At 41.8% G+C, this 26,814-nt stretch overlaps 1 protein-coding gene across 3 annotated transcripts in view; it reads left to right on the forward strand.

The window, feature by feature from the left end:
- The window catches only part of FRMPD4 (FERM and PDZ domain containing 4), a 316,048-nt gene that overhangs the window by 202,253 nt on the left and 86,981 nt on the right, over nucleotides 1–26,814 (forward strand). The window lies entirely within an intron of this gene.

The raw sequence follows: 26,814 nt of genomic DNA on the forward strand, positions 1-26,814 counted from the left end.
AGGATCAGACTGATTTTAAACTGAGCATTAAAATCCCTTAATTCCGCAAAACCAGCATTGTATGGTGTAGGAACGAGGATCCCCGTTACTCTGCTTGCTTTCCTCCCCCCTGTGCCCAGTGTGTGTGCCTGGGCTTCCTGGGGGCCATTTGCTTTTGGAGCCAATGCAAGATTTGTAGCAGTGGGGTGTCCTGCAAGGTTTCAAGATTTGGAGCAATCTCAGACCTATCCAAATTGGAGCAAGTTGTCTAGGTTAACGAGGGCTCAAAAGCTGACTTTGAAATGTTGTTTTCTTCCTCGAGCAACTATTTGTCGTGCTTTGCATGTCTGTGAGACACCGAGTGCAGCGCTGGACAATGTGAAGCTGAATGCCAGGCACAAGATCACTGCATTAGCGTAGGTTTTCTGCCTGAACTAATTAGGCTCGTCAAGACATACAGGTGAGCCTCCGAAGTACTGTGCAGATGTGACTCTGCTCCTTCTGTTACTCTAGTTAGGGAAGGGTTTTTCTGCAGACTGTCCGTATGTTCTCCTCAGTGTGACTGAAATTCGTCTGAACAATTAATATCTTGCTTCTTAGGACAGGCACCACATTTGATTTCTCCTCTTTTCTCACTGGTCACATAATGGGATGCTGCACTTGTGTAGCTATAAACAGCTGCAGCTTACAAAATGCAGTGCATTAGTACTCATTAATTTTGCAGTTTGGGAATGTTTTCTAACTCTCAATAGCTGATGATTATTTTGTTTATTTTTTTGATTGCCTTTTAGTACCTTTAAGTGCCATATCCCTCTTTTAAATGCAGAAAACTGCATCTAGGAACAAAAATCGATAACAGGCAGTGCCAAATTATGCCTTAAGTATTGTTAGGCTTCGTGTTGTTATTGTTGTTTTGGTTGCTGTGGTTGGTTTTTTCCTGTGCTCTTATAAGGCTCTTGTTGTCCGTTCTCTTTGGGGCCCTGGTCTTTCTTCCATTTTTCTTTGCATGTGGATAGCAGACTGTATGGGAAAAGAATAGGCTGCTGTAAGGGTGGAGAGAATGAGACCTCTGAGGAAGCTGATCTGCAGAAGCCTTTCATGTTTTGTGCCAGACTTTCTTACTCACTGGTATCTCTGAGCAGTCGTAGGTGCAAGTTGAACAATGCTGCGTACCTACACATTGTGTGAGTTATAGTACATATTCTTCTATCAAATGTTTTAAAGCAGCAGCATTGGCTGTAACACATGTGCCAGCCATGTCTCCAGAGCAGTAGTGCATCTTGCATGAAGTAACAGTCCCCTGGGATGCGTTACAAGCCCGTACCTTCAGAAACTGAATGGAACCATGAAACCGTTTGGAACCATGTACTGCTGCACCGAATCACCCGCTACCCACCGTTACTAGTGATCGTCAGCCCAGGTAGCTCCCACGATGTGACCGGGTAGTTACGCGACATGTATCTTCGTTTTAGAAGAATGGCCAAAGGCTGAATACACCTAGTGACTTTGCCAGCGGTTGCTCTTGGAAGATACATAGTACCTGTCCTTACAGTGCCAGTTATTTGGCCAAGGAGAAGCCCCCTCTGGCTTTCAAAACAACTGCTTTTGCAAATACCACATGAAACTACATAAATTAAAACAGAATTTAATTTTCTTGCCTTCGTTTTTCACCCCTGGATTTTAGGAATGAAATAGTGAGATAACTGTCAACATAACTGTCAACAATTATGTCAATAAAGGCAAGAGAGAGATCAGCAAGATAGCATTTCACGTTGTCTCCAAGGCTTTTTATAGCCATACAGATTAACAAATTACATCACACTGAAGGAGAAAAAGCAATTCAAATCCTTCACTTGGTTTTGATTAAAGATGTATAAACCACATATTATCACAATGAAATGTGCGCATGAGTTCTGTACAAGCAAATAACGTAATTCATAGCAACATAAACTGCTTTTTAGTTAAATAATTGACTTAGTGCCATATGTACATATCCATTCAACTGCAAGCAGACATATTGTAATTTTGAAATTGTGGGACGAATAGAGAATCCAGGAGAATCTTTTGGTGAAATGAAAAGTAATTATATAGTGTTGGTTTAAATTCTTTAAGGCATGAATGGGAAAGATGTTTATTCTTTCTGCTGAAGCAAATTTGATTTCTTTCACATCTCTAAAAGACCCTGTGGCCTAGCTAATCAGGGGCAGGTTCCATCGCCAGGCAGCACTTTTACAAAAGTGTGAGAAGAGCCTTTTATCAAAATATTTTGAGATGTTGCTATCAATTCATTATCTCTTCTGTACAGATGGCACAACCGGGGTCATTTTGGAAACCTCTAAAATACTTTTTCTTCTGTTTAGGCCATGGTAAATTAAAGTTTCAGAACTTCACCCATTCCCTTTTAACTTGCTACTTTTACTTGAAATAGCCTTATGAGATAAGTAATACATTTCAGCATGGGAGGACAGCTGTCATCTAGTATTCTTCCAGCGTTTCTGTACTGCACAAGCTGTATTAAACTGGACCTTTAATATGAAACAGTTTGCAGTGTATATTTAACCATTTTAAAGGCCTGTTTTATTGGCATTGACTGCATATGCTGTGTAGTATATGATTATGAGAATTTTCTGTAATGCTAATTTGAATACAAACATGACACTTACTAAAAAAAATGTATTTGGTGTGCATATAGGGTTTCAGGGAAATAGCATGAGAAGCAGGTAAGATTTTGACTGATTTTGTCCACAAAAGCTTTAACCTCATGACAATTTTGACTCCTAAGTTGCCACTGCTACGATCTTGCTGATTTTTGGACCTCTACATTTTCACCCTTTTGCTTGCGTCAGTTTTGCTGCTTGTCAGACCTGGAAAGGAGTTTAGAAAGGGAAATAAATTGGCAAAAGCTAACCAAAAATCAATCCTACAGAGAAAGCAATGAGTTTTGTGTCAGTTTAGCTCCCTGAGCCAGTCCTTTGTGGGGTCCGATAGAGTTGCAGAATAGTTTAGTATGGAAGAAACCTCTGAAGGTCAACTGGTCCAACTCCTGCTCAGAGCATGGCTAATGACAGGTGAGGAGCAGCGCTGCAGATGCACTGAAATACCTGACTGATGTCGAAACAAGTTTGCAACAGACTTGTATTTGCTTAAGCTGCCCTACAACTGCACTTTCAAGTGCAACTTGAAGTAACATTTGCTGTCATGGGAAGTCATACCCTTTTGATTCCTATTCCTGTTTAATTCCTAAAGTAATAGGTACTTCGGTATTTTTGTGGATCTGGCTTCTGTCATTCGTATAAAGACCAGAGTCTGAAATCGGATTAACTGAAGGGAAGTGTAGCCCTTTGTAAGTGGACTCAAAGCACAGTGGTGCCAGTGAGGTGTAGTTAGTTATTACACCCTTAAAATAATTTTTTAGAGGGTTCTGTTAGGTCACCGTGTTGCCATATCCTTATTTGCAAGAGATGCTGTTGGTCATGTTTACTTTAATTCTTGCCATTGCCTCAGAGAGGATGACAGGGTCTGTCTGTGTAACCAGTTTGGTTTGCTCCCTCTTTTGCTCCAAGGACCCTGACCATCTGTACTTCGTGCATATTAGCTTGCTTCTCTGCTCCAATCTGGAACAAACTGAGCAAACAGCTGGGACCACAGGCATGAAGTAAAAGGCAGTACACCCAGAGATCAAAGCCTGCAATATTACTGCTTGGCTTGAAACCACAGGTCAGTCCCCAGTGCACAGCAGACCTGGAGAGACATACTCAGCGTAACTCTTCTGAACCTTGTTACGTTAGTATAATGTAGTTGCTACGCCAGTTGAAACGTGCCACAACATATTTTGATATCTTGAGTGCTTGCTGTTGTTTTCCAATGGTGCTTTTGTATTTAGTAACACTAAATTCTTCCAAACTTCTTCCAGGTGTATCTGGCAAACCTAATTTTTTTATCCTCTAAGGTATGTTATCTTGTAAACAATATTGGTTCCGTTACTTTTGGCTTGTGAAGTCGTTACATCTTGGTTGTCCTTGCTTGGCTTAGTAACCATGCCATTCCTGAAATGTGAAATTCTTAAATGTCAGCTTTTGCCCCATACATAAAGCAGAGGTAACATGTTTATGTTCTTTGGTAGCTAGTGCAGCTCACAACATCCTAAATTCTCAAAACATACACAGTACGGTATTTCTTTACAATACAGTAAAACTGTGATATTCTTCTATACTCAAATACTTACCTGTTTTCTTTAGTAGTCTTCATCTTATTCTGGCAGTGCTTGTGCTTGGAAGAGGAAGCTTATTCACATTGTCTGCAAGGTGGAGTTCCTTTGTGTGTTGCGTGCATCCTGCCTGGCCCGCATGGTCCTCCTCGTATGCCCAGTTCTCGTAGCTGGCCAGCCCTGTGGAATGACCGAACACAATCATTGATGATATTAACGACATATTAATCAAGCATTCTGCTTATTAAGGGTCACTAATTTATATCAGATGCAAAACTGAGGCTCACAGCCTGCTAATCAGTTTAATTCAGAATAAAGAAGCACAGAAGAGCATCAGACCTTTTTGTCTGTATGTTCTGCAGGTTGTACATGCCTGTTGGTAGTTTAGTGCTTTCTCAGAGTATTTCTCTGGGGTTTGCTCTGTTGGAAGGTTCTGAAAACAATCAAAGGATATAAAATATAATGAAAGCCTTGATTGTTTTTACGGTGGTGTTCATCTTCCTGGATTTTGAAAAGGCTGCTGTTATTTGTACCTTAAGACTACCTTAGTGCATAAGGCCATAATGAAAGTTTGAAGCCACAGGAGCCACCTTCTGCCCTGTAGGTATGATGTTATATAGCACTTTACTGAATGCATTACATTCCTTTGTCTCTAAGTACAGAAACAATGTTGACTTGATTCACTGGAGGATTTATGTGGCATTTGCAAAAATACAAGCAGTGCCACTGCTGCTGCTCTGTCCTCCCTAAGCCAGCAGGAGAGCCCCTGGGCTTCTGCAGGGTGTCAGAAAGAGGGTCTGTTTCCTTCTCCTTCCGATTCGGGTTAGGGATGTGAATGAAGGCAGTCTGTGTGCCAGGGTAATGCCTCAAGCCAAAGGCTGACTGCGGTGTGCCTCTTCGGGCATCTGTGCTCCCAGGTGAGACGCTGAGGGAACAGGCGGTGGAATCACGCTCTCTGGCCCACTTATTCCCACGTCCCTAAAAGGGACATCCAATGAGATTGAATGGCAGGCAGTTTAACAATGATAAAAATAGTACAACCTATATAATTAGCAAATATAACTCTCAGCGACAGGTTACAGTAACACCTAAAATGCTTCATAGGATCGAAAGGTACATTTGAAATGTACTTTTGTAACAAGTCTTCCACTACTAAATTACATAGGATTAGAAAAAAATTAGAGCAGATATAAATTCTTATGTTTCAGACAAGCGGGTGAGTCAGCTGCTGACTGCCTAGGGCTAGGACGAAACTTCCTGTATTAATCAGGTTATTCTATAATTACAAGGTTTCTTGCACCTTCCTCCGAAGCGGGTACTGAGTGCTGTCAGAGACAGGATACTGGACCAGGCGGACAACAGGTCTGATTGGTATGGCGATTCCTGTTTGCTCTCTTTTTTTTTAGATTCCCTTGTCACTAATACAGACTGTTGATATGAATAGTGTGCTATTAGAGAAAGAGTGCTACTATGCTCCTCTCAGACTGCATACAGATTTGCTTTCTGTTGCTAAGGGTTTGACCTGCTCAAGGACAGGATCGTGTGGTGGAAGGGGGAGTGGGGCTGGAAGAGACGAGCAGCAGCAGGGATGCACAAACACAGGTGACTGTTTAAAGCAAACCTGAATAATTAGAGAGGAGAAGGAAAATTATATAGCAACCTGTTTGTGTCTCTGGTCTGTCTAGAGACAACTCGGGTATATGGTGAAAAAGAAAGTATTGCTAAATCAGCTCAACCTCCTGAAAAGAGAGGGTGATTTAGCAATCGTCCTTCCTTCACAGAGAACTGTTGCTCTAGCCATAAATATGGGAGGCATAAATATGTGACAGACAAAATGATGTTAATATCGACTGGGATAAATTATTGTTATAATGGAGGGAACAACATCAAGGAGATGCTGGTTTGTGGGATTATTCTGTTTTGACTAGAGCATGGAAAATGGTGAGTTCGTTGCATTGTAAGGCAGCTGTACCTGAGCCAGTTGATGTGCAGCAAGTCAGGAGCTAGCCTCAGTAGCGTGGCTCCTTCCCCGTCTGCTGGCTTGCCCTTTCCGAATCCTCTCTGCACGCCTGTGCAACCATCACTTGCTGCACCAAGAGGATTCCTTGCACTGGGAAGGTGTGGGGAGTTATACAAGAAGGTATGAATGTGGGTGAGACTACTCGGAAGAGAAGCAGCTTTTCCTCAGTCATCAGCCGTGGGTTGCCTGGGTGTAACTGTACTTAAGTGGAGTGCTGGGAATCGTGGACTTTGTGCCTCTGCTACAGCACAGTCCATGTTTCTGCTCTAGTCCCCCATGTTTTCTGCAAACACAAACTGGATGGGGATGCCATGAAATTCAGACAAGTGTTGTATCCTGAATACTATTATTCTTGTGTGTTTGAAGGTGTGTTAGGAAGCAGAATAAAGCTTCTGGAGCAGAACGTGTATAGAAAAAAAAAATCAAGGTATCCTAACCTAGGGTCACAATGTACAGAGGTGAGAAAATGAAATCCTCAGTACTGCTGGAGTTCACATGCTTCTTGGTAGGTGTTTCATATGGCACAACAGCATCTCATCTGTGCATTACAGCATGTAAATGTATCTGTAGAAGCATTGCTTTGGTACACCAAGCTACCCTTCCCAGGAGCATAAAGCAAATTAATCCTTGTAAACAGTTTGTGTGAGAATGATAGGCCCAGTCTAAGTCTGCTGTTCAGACATCTCTCTTGTAAAACAGAGTGCAGTCCCTACAGAATCAAGATTAAAAGCATCAAGTTCTGGTTCTGCAAAGCCATGCAGGTGGTCAGAAGAACAGTAGGGGTTTCTAAGAAGCCATGAAGCCTAATCTTGGGTCACGTGCAGATATCCCCAATGGTGCAAACACACTCTGTGTGTGAAATAGAACCAGGCTAGCTGATAGTCTGGAAAAAGGAAGAGTGGAAAGCAGCCCCTGAAACACTAAAACGGTAGAATGATCCTGCAGGCTGTACACTCGGGCCTCAGTGGCCACAAGCTTGAAAAAAATAAATAAAGTAAAGCTGTCTGATACTCAGTGGTGGAACTGGGACTTTCACAGAAAAGGCTAGGTGAAAATTTCCCCCAGAGCTTCAGTTAGCACATTAAGAAAAAAATGTGCTAGAGCTGGGTTATAGAGCAGGAAAAGGAGTGAGAATTATCACAGTGTATTGCTGCTGTTTAAGTAGCACAGTCAAAGTACACCAGTTCATCTCAGTGTCTCTACAGAATTTAAAACAAGTGATCTAATATCTTATGCCGTGCCAGGAAATACCATATTGATGATGCCTTTCCAGCAGTCATTCGTATACTAAGGAACTGCATGCTGAGGTATATGAAAGCCAGCACTGAAGAAGCAGTATTTATCCTTTTGGCTTAATTTCTGTCGTATTAATATATTTACAGTTTTCTACAAAGCAAATCAAGTATAAGCCTACTGTAAAAGGTTCTTATCTGGATTGTTATTGTAGAACGTCAAGGTAATTGGTTTTAGAAAGACAAGATGATACTAACAACAAAAGCTTACTGAATTTTAATTCTCATTTGGGTTTTAATTGCCCTCCTTACAATAAAATACTGCTTAATTATACTGAAAATGCTCAGCTCCCAAATATAACACTAAAAATCCGTGTATTATGTATGTTGTCATATATGTGTAAGATTAAGGTGAAGAATTAGTTTAACTGAACTCCAATTAATTTAGTCACTGACAACAATGTGGCTCACTGCAATATTTTGAAAGACGTTTATCTAATGTTCGCTAGGATCCTGTGCCGTTCCACAGAAAAACTTCAATTTAAAATAAACCAATCAAACTGTGTGGCTGCGCAATTAAATATCACCATGGTAACATGGATTAAGCACACAAGGCAAAGACCTGCTGACAGTGTAGAGATTATTTCAAGTTTCTTACTTTTCCAGCAGCAGCCAAATGAATTTACATTTTCTGTATTGAACACTGGGAGACGTAAAATGAAAGTGATTGAAGTACTTGTGTGGCATCTTGGGACGTCAGAGAATATTTTCCTGACAGGGGAAGTAATTAGCTGGAATTACAAATAGGAACTCAGCAGACAGATACAAATAAGGGTTTGCTCATGGGATTTATTTAGTGTTTCATAGTTAAAACCTGGAAAGGCATATTATTTAGGATACAAATAGCAAGGAATAACTTTGCCATAGTTGGAGAAATTGAGCAGAAGAACAATTCCATTTTTCACTTAATTTTTAGGTGAACTTTCTGTTGCATTTTTTTGTAACGAGGAAAGATGGTTATTTGCAGCTTTGCTATAAACACTTCTAATGGATGACATAAAGTTATAGTGCAGATAGGCACACTGATACTCAGTGAACACACAGGGTGATGCATTAATCAATGTGTTTGTGCTTGTCTCTGGCTCATTCTTAGGTTTTTCATGTGTATGTATGAGAAATACTGGAGGTGCAAGTCAGCTGGCATGTGGAGTTTTCAGCTTTTAGTTTTGTGCTTTAGGGTTGGTTTGTTCTTCTATTTTCAGGGTGGTTTTTGATTTGGTTGTAGAAGAGCTATTCTGATCATAGTGGCGTGGTCTCTTACTGCTGCATAAAGCTGAAATACCTGGTCTAAACTGGGAGCCTTACTCCCTACCTTTGGTTTATCAGAAAGTGTTCAGTGTGGTCGGGGGAGGGGGGGGTATGCTGTAGTCATGAGCTCTTCTGTCCGAGAAATGCCTGCCGTGGTTTTGGGCTGTGCTGATTTTTCCATGAGATCAGATTTATGAGGACATTTTCTGTCACTCTTTTCTGTCAGCCTATGAGAAGTGGAACTGAGCTGCCTTCAATGTGAAACGATCTGCAGCTCTTCATCCTGTATTAGCCAGATGTAGACCCTGTAGCACCTCTGCTTTCTGAGTATTTGGTCAATATTTCAAGCTCACAAGTTGTAGCTGAGATCAAGCTGTATGCTGCCCAGTAGCGCGTGCTGATCTGAAGTTAGTCTTGAGATCACCCTGTTCTCATGCTTTGTGGTAGGTGGGCTTCTCACTCTTACAGGGAAGGTGTGCTGCTTGCAAAGTGTCTTAAGAGGTGTGGTGGTAGATGGGCCCACAACGGCACCTTTTCCATGGGAATCAAAACTTGCCAAACCTGTCAGAGTGCTTTTTGTTGTCTGATTTTGATTATGGGAGTCTATACAATCTTTGACATCTTTGGCTTCGTGTTCGTTCCAAGCATAAGCTTAGGTCTCTGTGGATAAACACACAGTTGTGTTAGCTCTGCTCTTATGAAGGGATGTTGCTTCAATTTTACTAGTTATCTGACATCCAGTCAGATTTTGTTGGCTTTAAGTTAAAATGTCTTTCCTTGGATGCTGAGATGCAATTTGGTTTTTTGCATCCTGGCATGAAAAGCTTTTGTTAAAGATTCATGATAAATACTGCAGTTATATCCAAAAGCATTGTATCCAGGGAGTTCCTAAAGGAGGACATTAATACCGAGCGCATTTTGTGGGCAAGAGTGTGGAAAGTATCTGTTTATGGTGGCACTTTTTCTTCACAGAAAAATGCAGAAGCCCTGTTAAAACTTAGCTTGTGGCATAGGTACCCAGCAAATGTAGAAGGAGGAAGCAGTGAAATATGGATGAATCATAAGGTAGAATCATAAAGTCAGGGATGTATAGGAGAAGTTACTTAAGAAACGGCTTATGAGATACAGGAGACAGTTTCATAGGAGTGCTGAATTAGTGCTGCTCCTGGGCTTGGTCAGGTGAGAACAACAGTTTTACCTGGAGTCTAAAGAGGTACCTCATGTTTATCTTCCTGCATATAATCCTTTTTGTACAGTGTTTTCTTTTTGCTGCTGTTTTTATGGTTTTTAATCCAGTTAGTGCCTTGAGCTGGACAGCAGAGACTGGGCAAAAAGCCATACTGATGAAAGACATTTTGTTTGGGGCCACGAGGGGCTGATTGTGGCAGCTCATAGGAGCGACATTTAGAGATTTTGTTGCATGATTCCTCTTGCCAGCATCTTGTTAAAATGCAGTTCCATCATTTTAAGAGTGTACTAGGGAATGATGAGCTAACGGTCTACCTTCGAAAACGAAACCGTAAAAAGATAAGCTCAACATCGGTGTTGCGCACTGAAAAGTCGCAACTTCCTGGTCGGGAATCTTTTTAGTTAAAACATACATGTAAAAAATTAGGGGTTTCCATGCCTTCGGAGATGGGCCAGGATTGTGGCTGGGTCTTGAAAAGGACTTGATTCCCCAGAATGTCACACCGTGGCTGGCCAGAAGTTTCCAAAAGGCACTGAACAATGCCTAGTCAGAGGAATCCAAACATCAGTATCCTCAAGCTCCGTTTGGAAACAGTTCTGTTAGTTTCCCAACTAGAATTAATTAAAGCAAGTGCAAACTAATGGGCAGATCATGGAACCAGCTGCTTTCGTGGCGTGAGCCTTCAGGAGTACAGCTCCTGAAGGAGGAACCCTATTACCTGAACATAATGTGTAATAGCTGCACAGCTGCTTTTTCAGCCTTGCCTCTGTGACTTGCATCCGCAATCGAGCCCTATGCCGAGAGCCTGGGCGCCATTAGGAAGAGTGACAGGACAAGGCTTTCGGTAGAGCTGCTCGGAGTGGGAAGTTTGCTTGGGTTGGCTCGTTCCTTTTCCGTAAGCTCCTGCTTTGGCGAGCCATGCTCAGAGTCAACTGGTGTTTCCCTGACATCTGCAGAGAGGAAGGATGTCACGGCTCCACACTCTCAGTATCTGGCAGCCTGAAACAACTTAGCCAGGTAGTGCTTAGCTTACGATTACTGTCATTTGAGTTTGTGCTCAACTTTTAAGAATAGACCTGAACCACCAGACAAGTTTGCTCAAAGAATCATGGGTTTGGTGGTTAGTTTTTTTTGTTATTTCTTTGTTTTCATGCTACAGGAGCACATGAAGTCTGCCACATAAAATTGGGATCCTCATGTGCTTGGTGGATTTTTATTATTTTATTTAGCAGATGCTTGAAAGGCATTGACTTTATTCTCATTTTTGATTGCAGTCCTGAAGCAGGGTAAGATTAGGTGAATTTTTCAGGGAGGCGTTTACTGCTGCCCTCTCCTCCTCAAATCTATGTCAAAACTTAAGAACTGCATGTGGATTTTTTTCATAACTACCATTCAGTGACAGATTAAAAAGCTAAGCAATCCTCATGTTGCCAGTTTAAGTGTTGTGCCCTATTTGAAAGTCATAATGATGTTTTCATGTAAAAATTAATGATAGGAAAGTGATTTTCTGTAGAGGTTTTGGCTAGATTTACATAGAATGCAGCACAAATGTTTGTGCTACATAGAAGAGAAACCAATAGGCATTCCCTGCTGAGCTTTTAAGTTACTTAGACTGCTTGCCTTTCTCAGGCTGTCATAAAGCTCAGCATGGACTATCTGAAAATTTATTTGGCTTCTCAAGCAGGTTTTACAGCTCCAGCTGATCTCTCTGCTGCAACAGCTAAGCTGCTACTGGCATCTGACTTTGCTACTTTAAAATTACTTTTGTATATCTGTGCAAAACAGCAGGTGCAGGTGGTCTAATGGCTGCATTATGGACAGGCTACCACTTTCAATAAATCTGAAAATTCTTGGTTTTACTGGAGAGCTAAATGTGGAGGTATATGAGACTAAGAGGAGTTCTCAGGGAAGAAACTCAGAGGGTGAGGAGAGAGAGGCAGAGAAAGCTGGGAGTGTTTCATTCCTTTTGGAAGTACCAGCTTCAAGATTTAGCATGATGGAATAGAGTTGTGTGTGAGTGTGAGAGGGAGGCAGAGATACACACACACACACTCACATACGTGTGTGTATATATACGCACACATGTGTATATCCTCCATTTGTACAATGATTCTTGCTGATAATAAGAAAAGAACTGTAAAAAACGTGTTATGTTTTTAAAGAAGACATTTTTCATCATCTGTGTTTATATTCTAGTTTATGAAGTCTCAAATCTTGATCATGTGCATGCACTGGAGAACTGGGGGAACAAAGGCATAATTAACTGAATAACCACATCAGTGAAGACATGGCAAAAAAACAACAAATGTACAAGAAAAGGTTAAAAACACTGACCAACATACAAAGTTTCTTGAGAAGCAGAAACTAGAGGGTGAAGTGAGATTTGCAGAAATTCAGCCTGAGTTGCTTCTTAAAAGAAACTGTTAAGAGACCTTGCAGGTGGCTCTTTATCCATATAATGGCTAAGCGAAGGAGGAATGGGGGTGCTGTGTAAAGAACATATGTGAAAACAGTAAAATTCAAAGACGTGACTGAGGATTATTAACAAAATCTTCCCAATGATCTAGAAATACATGTTCAAAATGACTGAGGAGAGGAATCTTGATTTATTATTTGAATTGCTGAGAAACATCTAAGTGTTGTCATTTGGGTAAATCGATGGCAAATTCCATCATGGAGAGATGGAAATATTATTAATTGTGGTTAGACATATTTCAGAGAGGGGATTCAAATTGTAACAAATGCAGAAAATGCTGTTAGGATGATTAGGGGAGGGTTAAAAATCTTTGTATGAGGGGAGACTAGAAGACTTAGATTTGTCTAATACAGCAAGACAAAGATCAAGAGGGAATAAACACTAGGAAGAAATGAGAGCTGTTTAAAACAAAAAATGTTCTTTGTGGCAAAGACCTAAATGGACTTTATGTTTAGATTGCAAGGGAGAAGACACTTAAACATTAAAGCAATGGAGTTCATTCGCAAGCTTTCAGTTATAGCACTGGATTGAGTAATCCAAAATGGGTTTATGCTGATCACTGGTAAGTATTTAAAGGAGGTTATATGATACAGTGTAAAATAGCAAGGGATTGGAGATGATGGCAAACCAGATCCATTCCTTTCCTGTTTTCCTTGAGTAAAGTGGCACTTGACTTGTTTTTTTCGCATGTAGATCATGAAATCTGAGCAACACATTTGCAAACCAGACTTCAATCCACTGCATGCCCTTGGAACCTTTTACAGATATTAATGAAACATATTTAATTATGTCTGTTAGATGGATTACTCAGGCAATTTAGATTACCACATAAGAAGTGGAATGAAGATCAGTGTTTTTAGTAAGCGTGTGGGTAATAAAAGTTCTTCAATGGAATGATATTCAGGGAGATGATACAATTTGACCAGGCTTTTAGATAACTGTATAAATGCACTTTTCTAAATGCTGTCGCAGAATGATGAATTATAACTCTATTTAAACAAATACTTTCACTGAAAGATAGGAGAGGAAATATTTTTCCTTAAGTGTTTATACATAGTATCAACAAAATGTTTTTCTGGAAAATGGATGTTATCATCTATCTTATTAAAGTGAAAAACACTGAAGTGGGCTGCAAATACAAGGACAAGTTCAATGAATCAGCAATATTTCTTGCTGGCACTTTTGAGTTTTATACTGTTTTCTGATAATAACCGTTATTAATTTCATCAGGATATGTTGGCTCCCCTCTTGTGCCCAGCTATAAAAAAGTAATAGCTGGTGTCTGATACCATTTTTTTGAAGCGCCATTTAGGGAATCCAGGTGCTCGTGTGAACTTCTTCATAACTGTAGTAAATATATTAAATGATGTAGGGGGCTGTGACATTTTTGAGTGAGTAGACTTTTAGTGCCAATATTATAAATGGTAGTGCTTTGGAAATGTCCTGGTTTGACAGCTCTTCAGAGACTCAAAAAACAACAATTTGAATTCATTTGGCATGTATATGGCACAAGTTGCTAAAGCCTCCATAGTTGAGGCATCCTGTGTAATAATAAAGTAGTTCTTTCATCTAACACTATGAGTTACCTTCACATAGGTGGTTGGGTTTGGGTTTTGGTGGTTTTGTTTGTTTGTTTTAAAGACTGACTTTTATTTTCAGCATTCAATATCAATAGCACACTTTTCTTGGCAGTCACAGACAACAGCTTCCTGAACAAGCCCATCAATAGCTTGGGAAGTTGCAGCGCAGGCCCTACAGTACCTACCACAAGTACCCAAGGAGGAGCTGCACTTACAAAATATTTCAAGGAAGTACAGATGTAAAGTGGGGTCAAACAAGTGATGGTATTGGAGCAAGACAACAGGCTACGTACGGGCAGCATGTTCTGGTGTGCATTTTACATGCGGCGCCAGACTTCTGTTCTAGTGGGGCCAGGGTCTTTTTTCCCTCCCTATCCTCAAGTATGTAATACTAATCCTCTTTGTGAGTTCTCAGACCTTTTCATTCTTATCTCATATATTGTATATGTTATTGTTTCAATTAAAGTAGCACAACTGAAATAATGCTAGTCAAATGTAGAAGATGCTTTAAGAGAGGACAAGTTGGTGGCCATCTAGACCAAAGGAGACTCCTCCCATCCCGGACTGATAACACCACGCTGCTGCAGTTCACAGTCCCCAGGTCCAGCTCACCGTGAGGCTGAGCGTGTGATACCCACGTGTGCGCACACACACACATGCTCTGCACAGGCACAGCCAAACACCAGAGTCACGCATACAGGCAGCCAGCGCCTTTACAGGCACTACATCAACACAAACAGCATGCATATAAACAAGACCAGTACAAATGGCCTGATCCTGTTCCTATGTGTCAGCAAATCAGGGTGCTTGCTGTAGGGTCGTGCTTACAGGTGCACACACAGCCTCCTCATACATGTGCAGGAATGGGTCTCTCCAGTAGCTGATCCACACCTACGGTCTTCCCCACGGCAGACTCTTGGCCCTGGTCTCTCCAGGGTCGCACCCCTGATTACTTTTCCTGATTGGCTCCAATTCTGTGACATCTGCACCTGAATTTGGTATTTGTGACACCCTCACCTAGATACCGTCAGCCTTACGTAGTAAGACCGATACAGTCCCTTGAGCACTGTTGGCCTTCTGAGTTCAGTTCCCCGAGGGTTGGCAGGGCTTCTGTGGTCATTATCTTTCACATGGCTGCCCCTCACCTGCCCGTGAAACCCAGCCAGCCCTCACCACACTCTCTGTAACTTGAGGCACTTCTCACTCTGCTGTGTATTGCAGCCAGCTCTTTCTCTTAACAGGCCCAGTAGTTTTTCATGGTCGATTAGCGGAACCTCAATCTATCTGCCCATTAAGAAAAGAACATAAAAATGATCAGTTACGAAAACTGAAGTTACTGCGTAGTCCTAGGAAGTGTCAATTCCAAATTCTGTCCATAACCATCAAATACACAGTATGTCATATGTTAGAAGAAAATCTTTGGTCTTCTTTTTTCAGTGACATTTGGATTCCAATTTTGCATTATCACTATTGTATTTGAATCCTTTCTAACAGTACTTCAGGAACTGTAGTATCTTTATTTACGTGTACTTTTTCTCCAGCAAATGAGGATTGCTATCTAAGCCAGATAATGTAGATTTTTCTTCAGAAGATGTACTGCTTTATGCAAGTTGCAAAATCTCAGAAAACCTGAAATGAAAGTACCAAGCTCTGCTTGGTCTCATCACCTTTATGAGGGCTGCTGAATACCTCTGATCTACAGACATTTTTTAGTTATTTGTAACTTTACCATGCTTTCTTTGGCTGAGCTCAATTTTTTTGTTCCCCTTGCTTTTCTGAGACCTAATTGGTATTTTGAAAAACATCATCCCTTTCCTGGGAAAACAGAACTTGTTTTGCCAAAGATTGTTACAAAGCTTGGTTGCAGTCTTTGAGATGGATGCTTGAAAGGTGACCCACACATCACCTTTCAGCCAGGGGTGTCATTTCTGATGTTGCTGTGAAGTTCTCCCATGTTAAGAGCCTTCTGAAATTTTTATAAATTGTCATGCTGAGTAGAATGGGGAAACTGAAATCGCCAAAAGAGCATCCATGCAGTGTGTCCAAAAATTGGATGGCTAAACAGAAGTATGCCAATGATGACTGCTAGGCATCAGAATGGAGAGCTGACGAGGAAGCTAGGGAAGTGTAGGGACAGCACAGTTTGAGGAGGAACCAGTGTGAATGGCAACACTTGGATTACCTGAGTACAAGACAGTCATTAGGAAACAGTAGAGGAGGAGGATTAGGTGGAGAAGAATTGATCTAACAAGGAGTTGCGATGTGGAAAGATGGAGGACAGAGGAAGTAACAAATGTCATCTGTATTTTTTTTGTGATGCCGTGGCATTGACTTGTGATCTGGTTATGACCTGTAATAATCCTTGCTATGGTTCTACAGAATTTCTTTCCTTAAATGCTGATCTGGATGCTGTCTGGTTTTATTATAAATTCTTTGCTTATAAACTCTATTTATGTTTGTCAAATGGATAGGGCCATTAGGTCTGCAACATGAATGTTAATATTTTACCTTATCAAACACCCAAAACACATAGCCATGTGTTACCTGCAAATGTTATTAATGTTGGTGTTATTAAAACATTGTGAGAGTTCAGGGTTGGCATGAGGTGAGTTAAATATTGCAATTCTTGGTAACCGAATCAAAATTTGTCTTAAAAAAATGATATTATTTAGTTGTCCTCAAATGTGACTGCTACTAGTTAGTTCTAAAGTGTTCATTTCATGCTGTGTTGCTACCTTTCACAGACATGTTATTAATATTTTAATTATGTATACCAGTGCCACTGACAATGTGAGGCTGCAAGATGAATGCAACAGTACAACTCTCCTGCACAGACTACGTTTGTACTGTATGTTATTATAGGCCCTTAATTATAATTGTATGAAATCTGTAGTTGAATTTAGACATCAGTCATCATCATAGCAGATAAAGAACCAGATTCTCTGCCATAAGTTAGCTTATCTTCATTAATGTCAGCAGAGTCCCACTGATTTACACCAACAGAGATGACACAAAAGCACTTGTTATATTTTACTGCCTCTCCCATGCGTTGTACTATTGCAGCATTTCGTTACTCCCAGCATAACAGTTGATTTCCCCCCCCCCATCTTTTCCTCTGTGTGCATTCATTGTTTTGTCAGCCACTTGAGCTTGAAAATATCCTTCCCTAGTTTAAGTGGAGAAGAGGCTTCAGCATTGTGATGTTTGTCCATAGCTATCATGGAGGCATTTTAATTTTTACTTTTTAATCAGAGATAATAGTCGAAGTGTGTTTTGGGTTTTTGTGAATGGTAAGCTGGCTGCCTGTAGCCTTGCTGGCTTTGTTCTGCAATCAGCCACCCTTAAACATTTATGGATGTGAACGGATGTCCTTTCAGCTCCATAGGAGATCCCAAACTGCAAATAATTGAGCACTTATTTTGCTTAATTAGGCTTGCTGAGTTCATTATGGGAACTTTGATGCACTTCTCTTAGTCAAAAGTGTTATGGGGTCATTTTGCTGGATTGGGGTCTTGGTCATGACTCATGAAGAAAAAAAGACCTGATCAAAAAACAGGGATCTGCCTGCACTGCAGTCACGGCAATGGTTGCTGTGAATCCTGTGGTCAGCGTATCCCAGTCAGCCTTAAATGAGCTGGCTCAGGTACCAGTACAAATCTTGCTGTGGCAGCACCAGGTTTAAGCTGATGTGAGCTGGGCGGATTAAACCTGTGCTCTGCTCTGCTCTGCAATGCAGCAGCTGGGCTTCGCACAGCACCCAAACATGGTGGCTGAAAACCATATAGGTTTCAGGCTTCTCGCAGCCCTCTACTCGGGTCTTCACTTTTATAGATAGTTGTCCTTAATGACGGGCTCAGATTTTTAGCCTGATCTGTCTTCTGATGGAAGTAGTCTCTAGGGATGAAGTAGTCTTTTCTGCATGGGAGGGTCTCATATATTTTGTTACAGTTAACAGGCTGCGTGAGAACTTGCAGCTATACTCTGTGAAGAATTGTTTTTTTCAGCTTGGTTGCTATTTTCGATCAAATAGAATATAATTTGTGTTACTGTTTTTTCTCTTCCTTGTTTTTCCCTGACTGGAACAAAAAGTACTCCAAAATTCACTTTCTTCTACGCAAAGTAGCCTGTTCAGAGGTAAATTCACAAAACTGCCTGAAGACAGGAAACTGCATTTGCTTTTCAAAGTGATTCATGCTGTCACGTTGGCCAGTTTTGTCCTCTGCCTGGTGAGGTAAGGCCATGATTCCTGTTTCCCGTGCAACATCACCCAGCACTTGACATTCCTGGTCGTGATGGCACTGCTCCGTGTTGCATAAACGTGAATGAAATGCTCAGTGAAGCAGAGGTGGGACCAAGTATGACACTCGTCAGATGAGTCACGTGGCCTGGCTTCAGCTTGCCTGTGGGTAAGGTTTTGATGAGGCTTAACTGATGGACATTGCAAGGCAGCCTTATGCTAAGCAGGTAACAGTCAGTCTTCCTCTGGTACTGTGGGAGCTTGCTTGGTACCCAGAGCCTGGGAAGCTGAGGAAGAAGCTAGGTCTTTTTTTCCGGTCCCTGAGACTGCTTCTCTTGGGCAGGGGTGAGTCCGGTCTGAGTCCCAGGTATCTTTCTCCTCTGGTGATCCTGAATTTTCAGCTCTTCTCCTGTTCATCTCCAGGACAACACTTCAGCAAGATCCAAGTCTGTACCCAAACCCACGGCAGTTGAAGTGGCACTGGCTTATCGCTTTCCAGGACTCTGGTTTTATGGGGGAACTGAGGGATTGCATTTCACTTGTCCTCTCTTTTGTACTCTCCCATGGGGAATATTATGAGGCAGAGAGCAGCTGCGTCGCTTTCTGTGTACTGATAAATCAAGAAAAATCAGTGTTGTGCACATGTAGTGAATGTGAAAATGCAGTAAGACCTGTTCTGACCTTTAGAGAAATCTTATTTGCTACAAAATTAGCCCTTGGTGTTCAACGTATTTCTTTGAAAGTTCTTTTGGAGATTAAATAATTATTTTTCCATTCAGTTAAGTGGAACAAACCCCCACCTTTTAGACTGAAGTCAAGAGAGGAGTCTGAAATGGTTAAAACCAAGTTATAAAATTCAACTCCTTTGCAACAGACCATAGTTTATTTTAATATATCTTCTGCTAAGTTGCATAAAGAGATCTTGTTTTTAATTTCTCAGGCAAAATTGCTTATAATTCAATGATTTATTCCACCTATACCCCCAAAACATTTTCTCACAATTAATATTCTAGAAGTCTGTTTTACCCCAAACACTTTACTGTGTCTTCATTTTTCACATTTGATACGTTTTTTTTAAGTAACAACTAATTTTGCATGTGTGTATAAAGCTTCAAAGAGGGTGTCTCAGAGCTTATGGACATGTGAAGTGTTTAGTGTTTATGCTAAGAAAAGAAGCACTCATCCCTAGACTTCTGAAAAATCTTGACCTGTGGTCAAGCATATCTTAATCAAGGTAAACATGAATAATCATAATAATAGTTATTATTTTTTCTTGTTCTGGGTCTGAGTATATAGTTAATGGCTAAACATCTTACACACACTATTCCATTTTGTTGCCAGCATTGTGTCTTTCCTTAGAGGATATCGTGTTTAGGAAATGAAGTCATATATCCTGTATCTGATTTATTGTTCATATACATACATATGTATGTATTGAAAAAGCATGGCCTTTCTTTGAGGTAGTTAACTTAAAACCAATTTATTACAAAACCTTGTTTGGCCTATAATGAGCAGCAGCACTTTGCTCATACAGTGTCTTGTATTTAATCTGTTTTATGTGGTTGGTTCCATTCAGTTCCGTTTATTTTGTAAAAGGGCTGTGTTGTCTGGCATATATTTAATAATGCAAGCTATTCTGAAAATGTGTGTCTAAGGTTAGAGGTGGATTATTAGATACTATAAAGCTCTGCATTTGCAGTAAGGCTGTATTTGGAAATAACGAGTAGATTTTTTTTTTTTGTTTAATCTCAGTACTTTTATTACCCAACACCTGTGACCAGAAGCATGAAATCTCTATGCTTTCACTATGGGTTGCTCAAAGGCATTTAACAGAACAGCAGAGAGTATTCTTTGTTTGCTTGTTCCCATGTTTAGCATATATGTAGTAAATCCTTGTAGGAAAAAGTAATCAATCAGACTTATAAATCAGTCATTTTTTCATTTGATATGAGAGAGATTTTTGCAATATAAGCTTCTTGGTTTGCTTAGGAAAAAATGTGTTTCTTTATAATGCTCATCTGTCCATCTAAGAGTGTAAGTACAACTTTGCTGCTCAGACCAGAAGTCCATCCAGCCCATATGCTCGCATCTGACACCAGCCAGTGGCTAGCAGCAGGTGCTTAGGGAAAGTCAAAGAAAACTTGACTGGCCAGCCTGGTGAGAAAAGCTTTAAATAGAAAAGACGGCAGAGACTCCTGGACAGTCATAGTGGTGGACACAGCAGGCATGTCGAGGGTTTGGGGTGCTGGGCCGTGGCAATCAACAACGCAAGGCTGAAGTAGAATCACCTGAAGGGCATGGCCATGTGAAAAAGCAAGTGCCTGGGGGACATCCTGTACACGGAAAGCTCTCCTACCCTTTCTGGGCAATCAGAATGCTTAGGTGCCTCTCTGAAATGCCTCCACACTAATTACCACAGTATGGGAAACAAACAGGAGCAATGTGTGTGTATCTGTGTGCAGTTACAGGGCTGTAACCTGAATAGGGTCATGGAGACGTGTTGGGATAGCTCACACAACTGGAGTGCTGCGATGCAGGGACACAGGCTCTTTGGGAAGGACAGCCGGGGAAGGCGAGGAAGGGGAGTCATCCTTTCTGTGAAACAGCAGCTGAGAAGCAAGGAGCTCTGCTGTGGGGATGGGTGGTGAGCCAGCTCAGAGCTCGTGAGCCGGGATTGGCAGGTAAACCAACATGGGTCGTGCTGTAGTGAGTCTGCTATAGGCCACTTGCGCAGGAAGAAGTAGATGAGACCTTCAGACATCTGGGAGTAGCCTCACATTCGCATGCCCTGGTGCTCATGGGGGTTGAGAACACTGTGATGCCTGCTGGTGTGCAACACAAAGCAACGATTTCGTGTCACTGGTGACGGAGGAGCAAATGAAATGAGATGCTTTGCTGGATGTCATATTTACAAACAAAGAAGGGCCAATTGGGCATGTGAAGGTCAGGAGGAGCTTTGGCTGCAGTGACCATGAGATGGTGGAGAGCAGGAGCCTGAGAGGAGGGAGCAGGGTAAGAAATAGGATCACAGCCTTAGACTTCAGGAAAGCAGTTTTTGGTCTGCTTAGGGATCTGTTTGGAAGAAGCACATGGTATTCCATGGTCCTGGAGAGAAGAGCAGTCCGGGAGATCTTCAAGGGTCGCCTTCTCCAAGCTCTAATTTGGTCCATCCCAACAAGCAGGCAGCCTGCATGAAGGTGAACAAGGAGCTTCTGACTGAAGTCAGACATAAAAAGGGAGTCTACAAGAGCTGGAAGCGGGGACAGGTGACCCAGGAGGAATACAGAGACAATGTTCAGCTGTGCAGGGATGGGGTCAGGAAAGCCAAAGCCCACCTGGAGATGAATCTGGTAAAGGATGTGAGGGGCAACGGGAAAGGATTTTACCAGTACATCAGCAACAAAAGAAAGACTAGGGAAAACATGGACTCCCTGCTAAATGGTGCAGTACCACTGCTGACAGAGGACACAGAAAAGGCCAAGATACTCAGTGCCTTCTTTACTTCAGTCTTCTCTGGTAAGACTCGCCTTTAGGAATCCAAGGCTCCTGATACCGGAAGGAAAGTCTGGAGCAAAGAAAACTTGCCCTTAGTGGAGGACGATCAGGTTAAGGAACACTTGAACAAACTAGATGTAAACAACTCCATGGGGCCTTATAGGTTGCACCTATGAGTGCTGAAGGAACTAGCTTGTATCATTGTGAGGCTATTCAGTTATCTTTGGAAGGTCATGGGAATTTGGGAAGGTTCCTGAAAGTGGGGAAGAAGACAAGTATCACCCTGTCTTCCAGAAGAGCAAGGAGGAGGATCTGGGGAACTACAGGCTGGTCAGCCTCACCTTGATCCCTGGGAAGGTGATGGGGCAACTAATCCTGGAAATAATTTCCATACACAACAAGGACAAGAAGGTGATCCAGAATAGTCAGCATGGATTTACGGAGGGGAAAGCATGTACCAGTACAGGCTGCATGCTGGCCAGCTGGTAAGCTGCTTGGCAGAAGAGGACCTGGGGTTCCTGCTGGATACCAAGCTGACCACAAGGTAGGAATGCACTTTTATGGCAAAAGTGACCAACAGCATCCTGGGCTGCATTATGAAGAATATTGCCAGCAGGTGGAGGAAGGTCATCCTCTCTGCTTAGCACTGATGAGGCCACATCTGGAATACTAAGTCCAGTTTGGGGCTCCACAGTACAAAAAAGACATGGACTTACTGGAGCGAGTCCAGCACAGGGCCACAAAGATGGTTAAGAGACGCGTGGAAGGGCTGAGAGAGCAGGGACTCCTCAGCCTGGAGAAGAGAAGGCTGAGGGGCTATCTTACCAATGTGTATAAATACCTGGTGGGAGGCAATGCAGAAGAGGAACCTAGACTGAGCAAGAGGCAGGGTGCACAAATAGAGCACATGTAATTCCGTGTGAACACAGGAAAACACTTCTGTGAGGGTGGTCGAACACTGGAACATGTTGCCCAGCCCAGAGAGGTTGTGGAGCCTTCATCCTCAGAGGTATTCAAAACCCAGCTGGACACGGTCCTGGGCAACCTGCTCTAGGTGACCCTGCTTGAGAAGGGGGCTGGGCTAGATGACCTCAAGAGGTCCTTTCCAGCTTCAGCTGCTCTGTAATTCTGTAACTTCTCTGATACACCTTTCCATCTTCCAGCAATTTGTTAGTGTGAGGCTTCCTGTGAAGAAGTTGTGCTTAAAGGATGTGTTTGCATTTTGACCAGAAATTGTTTGACTGTTGTTAGATGTATTTAAAGGGCCACGTTTATGGATCTTTCTACACGTGATATTTCTACTGATGTTCTGTGTAGAATGAATCACAGGATGATGATAGACTTAACACCCTAAAACTTCTGTTATCAAAGCTTTTATTGCTGTTGTCAATTAATTCGCACTGAAGCTGTTACAGACTTTCTCAACAAAATCCTATTGTTTTAGGCACCGTTCAGTTGGAAGCCCCTGTAAATTAAGCAGTACCACATGATGCTTCCAAAGACGAGAATTTGACAGGGCCACGTAGCTGAATAGTTAGAATGGTGTTTGCATGTGCCACTTTACACTTTCCCAGATAAATCCTGGCCATAGGTTGGGCTTTGGCATGGGCTGTGGTCTCTCCCCACAGGGCTTTTTGGACATGGCACCTTCTGTTGTGGAGGTTAAGGGCGTAACTACAGGGAGAACTACACCGCAGTAATAATGGTGGCACATGCTGTTCTGTGCCGCTTACGCTCAATGCCAGGGAGCAGCCTCTGGCATAATTAATTTATTAGTATTGCCATAGTGACAGGAATGTTCTCAGGCCAATATTGCTTGCTTATTATTTAGAAATACATAGCAGGGAGGTGGGGGATACTGGAAGTCTGTTAGTCCATTTCCAGAGCAAGACTGGTTTCTGTTGAGAAATACCTGGGAAATGGAAAATGAGTAAGTACTTGGAGAACATCTAGTAAATCGTAATAAAATTCCGTTTTCAGCTTTCACTGTATATGAATATCCATTTTTGTCGATAATCCAGCTGGCTGAAGTTATTTTTTGCCGAAGGAGAGTTTCTGTTTCCTGGAGAACCCATGTTAAAGAAATTACTTCCTTTCAAGGCTTGATAAAGGGCACTTTAAACACACACTGTGTAAACTTGAAAAGGTGCACCATGTTGTCATTGAACCTTACGGTAAGTATGATGCGTAATGTTATTACTGAGCTGCTTGAGGCTTTGTATTGGTTAAAAATTGTATGGCAGCCCACAGCCACTGTGGCCATCCACAAAGACAGTATCTGTTGATGGCACACTTTGGCAGGTAAGAGCAACAGTGCTGACAGGGGCAGGCATACTTGAAGGAGAGATTTATCATCAGAATGGCAGAGAGAGACAGTGAATAGGTTTGTTCAGAAACTTGATTTCTATGCTATTGTATCTTGCTTGACACCTTATTGTTATAATGAATTATTCCTTTAAAGTTGTTTAGAAGACCTTAGAAATTCCTTTAAGATATGCAGGCACGTGCTGGCCCTGTAGTTAGTCTCACGATCAGTTATACCATACTTTTGATAAATGTGAGCAGATCAGCAGGACTTTTCTATGGAAATTAACCCTTTTCACTGAGACAGAAAATGCCTTCTGGTTACCTATCGGTTGTATTAAAGAGGAGATCCAAAATACGGCTGTCTGCTTTAGATTGATCTCTTGTTGTGAGCAAGGTTGTGGCATTTTGTGCATTTTGTATGTGAAAATAACCAAATCATTTGTAGCACCATGGGTTGCAAAGCAAAGAGGTGTAGAAGCTTCAGACATCCAGACACTTCAAAGGGGTATATAGAAAGCCTCATCTGCTTTGCGTATATGACTTATCATAATCTGTAACTGATTTACTGAACTGAGCAGCCAGGCAATACTTGCCAGCTGATAGGTTCCGATATGTATGGTTGAATTTAATCTGATCTAAGATAAGGCAGGATAAGCCTGTATCCAGTATATTATCCAGTATGTTAAACCAGTGAGTCAGAAAAGCCCTCCCTGAGAAATAGCGAAGAAATGTGTGCTGGTAGTGTTTCTGCAACTGTGATGAGTCTAGAAATAGAAGTGAGGCAGTGCTTGTTAGCAGAGGTAGTATCTTTTGCTGGGGTGACAGAGGTAGTTTGGCAAAAAGAACTGAACCGAAACCAAAGCCAAGCTTTTGGGCAACAAGATCTTCTGACTAAAAGCTTGCTTGTTTTTCCAGCTACATAAATGGCTTTAATAGCTTGTTATTAGTCAAACTGGTACTCAAAGTAATTTTTGTGCCCAGAAGCTTTTTTTTTCTTTTTTTCTAACAAAAGATACCGTTCCTACCTAAACAAATAGGTACAATACAGCCTTGCTGTAAAGCAGCATTCCAGTATACCTGCAGCTTGGTTAGAGGGTGATGAACTTGTTACAGGCAGCATCATTGTTTATAGAGCATCCGTAAAGAGGTTTGTTCGTAAGGATCTGAGCACTCCCCAGCGGTGCATTAAGTGATTGCTGTTGGGCTTTGGGTCTGCCTTCCGATGCGCGTGCTCGGGGACAGGCACACGCCAGGCAGCGGGCTTCTGGGGTTGCCACTGATGCAGCTGAGCTGCATCCCTGGAGCAGGCTGGGCTAGGAGCCAGTTTTGCTGGGCTATTTTCAGATAGACACAAAAATCATTTTAGAGTTTTCCACTAGTAGAAGACACGAGTGAGTCAGAAGCTGTTTGTCTTATAGTTTCTCCTCAGTGGATGTGCTTCCCCACAACTTGAGGACCTAGCTCCCAGTCAGCAGGGTCTCAGCCCTAGTTTGAAGAGACTCCAAGAACTTGCTGCTAGAGGCAAGGACGTCTAATACCTGCCACACCAGACTTACTGCTCAGGCTCAAAGGACACCATGCACTGTGGGTTCAAACATAACTCTACATGCAATGTGTGTTGTAGTTCGGCTTTCAAACTTATGAAGGCAGCCCTCAGGGGAACTGTCTACCACATCATCTCCTGGACGGCTGGATTCAAACACTGACTTCGTGCTCTGATCTCATCAGCATGAGTTCATTCCCTCCTGCAGGACCACTGTGATACAGTCTGTCTGATCATGGCGTAATTGAGAAATGTGGAAGTTTTTATGGAGCAGGTGACAATAAGAGCAGCGTGTTGGATCTCCTTTTGCTGTTTATGGCCTTTGTGGACACCATGAAAGAAGTCTTCTCTAGATTATTCTAAGATTGCACATAATTTGGGATGGGACGTCATTTTCTCTCCTGAGATCAGGCCATTTGTTCATGATTTAACTTTTTGGTACAGAAACACATACCACAACACTCAGCACTTGTATGGAAGTTGAGCTTTCAGAGTCCGGTCCAAAATTAGGAGGGACGAAGTACTGAATCAAACCTTGTTGCTTTCTGATCCGAGCATAGAGTGTACTAATACAAGATGAATAGTATACCAAATAAACAAATATGGCTTTTTTTGGATTTAGAGATCCACTGAATGGAGGACATCCCTTTACCATATTAATAAGTACTGCCAGCATCCTTGACATGGTACAATAATTATACAGTATAAGCTTTATTAATGAGTTCAGATTTATATGATGGATCTCTTTGCTTTGTAGACTCATCTCCTTTGAAGTTTCTTCTGATCAATCAGTAACTATTCCCATATCTGTACCTACTGAAGAATTTTGTTTTATCTTTTAAAGGACATGTCTTTCTGGCTCAAAACCCAGCCATTATATTTCTTTAGTTTCACAGTTTTTATAGTACAGTCTGTCATCCAGTTTAATATTTATCAGTAGTAATAACTGACTGCCAGGGTATTTTCAACATTAATTCCGGGTGTCTGTGCACTGGATAGTCCTGCATTCAGAATTACTAAGCAGACCATGCAGGCAGACACTTTGGCTGTAACTTGTTTGCTCATTTATATACAGAAGAATGGAGATGAATAGCTAATTTTGCTGCAGAGAGTTGTCTGCTCTGAATCCCAAACGCTCCACAAGAGCCTGATCAAACCGTTGTAGCAGCCTTCCACTAACGGAATGGATTAATTGTTCCAAACTTCCTTTTCTTTCTCTCGCCTGCCCCCCCCCCCCCCCC

The sequence above is a fragment of the Opisthocomus hoazin genome, chromosome 1 (genome assembly GCF_030867145.1).
Source record: "Opisthocomus hoazin isolate bOpiHoa1 chromosome 1, bOpiHoa1.hap1, whole genome shotgun sequence".
NCBI lineage: Eukaryota > Metazoa > Chordata > Aves > Opisthocomiformes > Opisthocomidae > Opisthocomus > Opisthocomus hoazin.